Raw genomic sequence first — 3,423 nt, forward strand, 5'->3', positions numbered from 1 at the left:
AGGAGTCTTGCAGAGGAGGTAGATGGCCATTTCTTAGTAAATGAGCTTCGTCCAGCATACCAAACCCTGAAAAAGCTGAACTCCAAGCCCTCTTCACCGGTGACAGCAGTTCCCTCAGTAAGTGGTCAGATCGTTTCAGATCCTGTTGCGGTGCAGGAACGTTGGGCTGAGTATTTTGAGCAGCTGTACCAGGTTGACCCACCAACAGTTAACTTGGATGTGGTAGTGTCGAGATCCCGCTGCCGGATCCACCCATCAGTGAGGACCCTCCCTCCCTAACTGAAGTTCGGGGGACGATTTCCATGCTGAAGAGTGGTAAAGCAGCAGGTATCTGCGGCATACCAGCTGAACTGTTAAAGGCTGGTGGTGAACCTATGGCACGGGGGTTACATGCTGTCCTGGCTGCCATCTGGCGGTCCAGTAACGTTCCTCCTGACCTGTTGAGAGGTGTGGTCATCCCTCTCTGGAAGGGGAAAGGGGACCGTTGGGACTGCAGCAATCACCAAGGTATCACACTGCTCAGTAAACCAGGCAAGGTTCTCGCCCACATCCTTCTCAGACATATGAGAGACCATCTACTGAGGCACCAGAGACTGGAGCAATCTGGATTCACTCCTGGTAAGTCCACAATAGACCGTATCCTCGCGCTTCGAGTCATTGTTGAGTGCCGCCGTGAGTTCGGGCGTGGGCTGCTTGCAGCCTACATCGACCTCAAAAAAGCGTTCGATACAGTGCATCGGGAGTCACTTTGGGAGATCCTGAGACTGAAAGGAATTCCAACAAAGATTATTGGACTAATAGCAAGCCTGTATATTGGTACTGAAAGTGCTGTAAAGTGTGGTGGGGGCCTGTTGAGCTTCTTTCCCGCTAGTTCAGGAGTGAGGCATGGCTGTGTCCTTGCGCCAACTCTTTTCAACACTTGCATGGACTGGATACTGGGCAGAGCTACTGTTCAAAGTCTTGGGTCTAGAGATCTCCTGGACCAAGACCAAGGTCCAGGAATTTGGGGCATTGTTAGGAGAACCTGTTCAGTCGGTTAGTGCTTGCGGCGAGGACACTGAAGTCACAGAGAGCTTTACATACCTTGGTAGTGCAGTTCATAACTCTGGGCTGTCAGACCATGAAGTCAGCAGACGGACTGGCCTGGCAGCAGGAGTCATGAACTCTCTCAACAAGAGTATTTGGAGATGTCGGTACCTGTGCAGAAGGACCAAGCTACAGGTTTTCAAGGCCCTGATAATACCAGTTTTGCTATACGGTAGCGAAATCTGGACATTGTCCTGTGCCTTGAAGGCTCGTCTTGAAGCCTTTTGTAATAGGTCCTTGCGCCGGATCATGGGGTACTGTTGGCGGGACCATGTGTCCAACCAACGGTTGCACCGTGAGACTGGCACAGGACCTGTTATCTGCATGATCCGTGATCGCAAACTCAGGCTATACGGCCACCTGGCTCGCTTTCCTCAGGATGATCCTGCCCATCAGGTCGTCTGTCCGAGACAAACCTGGGTGGAGGAGGCCTGTGGGACGACCTAGGAAGTCGTGGCTTGGGCAGATCGACCAAACCTGCCGTGAAGAAATAGAGATGGGTCGAGTCCCTGCCTGGCGTCTAGCCATGAGGGATCCTCATAGGTGGAAGCGAAGGGTGGATGCGGCTATGCGCCCCCGGCGGCGACAGCTCCCTTGATGATGATGATGAATATCATAATTGTAATTATGGTTATTATCATGATAATTTTTATTATTATTATAATTATTTTTGTTATCAATCACCATCACCATTCGTATTATCATTATTATGAGGATTATTATCATCATAATTACCATTATCAATGTTGTCATCATCATTATTATCATTAATATTAGTAGTATAGAAATTATTAATTGATATAATTATACTAATACTATTATAGACGTATAGACGGTTACTTTTTACTAATACTGTGCATATCTACTTTAAAATGGGAGTATAAGTATTCCATGCTCTGATGAATATCTTGAATACATACACTATTTTTGAAAAGCTCTTCCATTCTGGTTTGAATTACCATTTTGTTGACAACTCTTTTTTTTCAGATACCCAAATATTTCGTAATCAAATGTGAACACTGTTATTACTCAACCGGTCCAACATATATGTAACATATTTCCCCTGTGGAAGCTCTATAGTATTTTTATGTAATTGAATCAAAGAGCCTTTTATCCTATTTACTGCAGAACAAATGGCGTCTTCATGTCCATGTGAAAAACATATTCAACTCGAAAAAGGCATCAGCCAAAAATTGTAGTATCAATAATACACATTATATTGAACTAGACATATATCAAAATAATGGATATATTAGTTTACATGTATCCTCTATATATTATTCTATATAAATATATATATAAAACTGCGCACATGAAACAGAAATATAAAAACTTTCTCTTCGATACTTTAATTCAGTATACAATGTTTCTACATGAATTTCGTTTACCTTCAAACTTACAAATTTCTTCCTGTGACTGTACTATGACGTTCTTAACGAGACCAAAACAAGATTATGATAATGCTTAAACGTGTTACATTACCATTTGTACAGAAAAAAAATAAGTGTCATTGATGCAGTCTGGAAAACCGTATGGACTGAGATTATGCTATGCATTCATTCCTGTGTAAAAGTGGAAAACAATCACGGTGAATAGCTAAAGAATTATCAAAAAATACATTATTTTGGTGTGTACTCTTGTATTCCTGTACTGACAACACAAAGCATATCAATTCACCGGAGGGAATTCTATTCAATCAATCCACCTGAAGGAAATCTGTATCATTAAATTGTTTGCACTGTATTACTACTGAGATGTAAAGAAAACCATACCATTGTTTTCCTACATTTCATTGACTGATCAGGAATATATATTGAAATGTAATGATTAGATAGTGTAACACAATTTGTACTTAACATTCCGTAGGTAACTTATGCAAGAAGATTGTGATATGTGCATAGCAGTGCTTTTTGAACCACTATTTTAAGAGCCCAGAGCAACTAGCACCTTTATGGCCAATAGACAGGACTTTCTTGGACCCATGATGTGATTATTAAATCAGATTCACCAGAAACCATCACCGTTTACACAAGAAACCTTTGAGGAAAATGTTCCTGAAGAACAACCAGATGTCACTGAAGAGGTGGCTGGTCAGCCCTCAATGGACGAGTACATGCGGTTCCTAACAGCTACCAAGACAAACAGTGCAATTCAAATACTATGGTATCTAGATTATGATTATTTACATTTACAGTATAAAATGGATGTCTCGTCATTCCACGCCATGCCACATTTCCGAGGAAAATAGAAAGCTTTAAATGGTCGAGTGTACTATGAAACTGACCACACTATGGGATATGAATAATGCAATTCGATATCAGCGACACTGATGTAAAA

Source organism: Penaeus vannamei, chromosome 42 (genome assembly GCF_042767895.1).
Source record: "Penaeus vannamei isolate JL-2024 chromosome 42, ASM4276789v1, whole genome shotgun sequence".
Taxonomy (NCBI): Eukaryota; Metazoa; Arthropoda; class Malacostraca; order Decapoda; family Penaeidae; genus Penaeus; species Penaeus vannamei.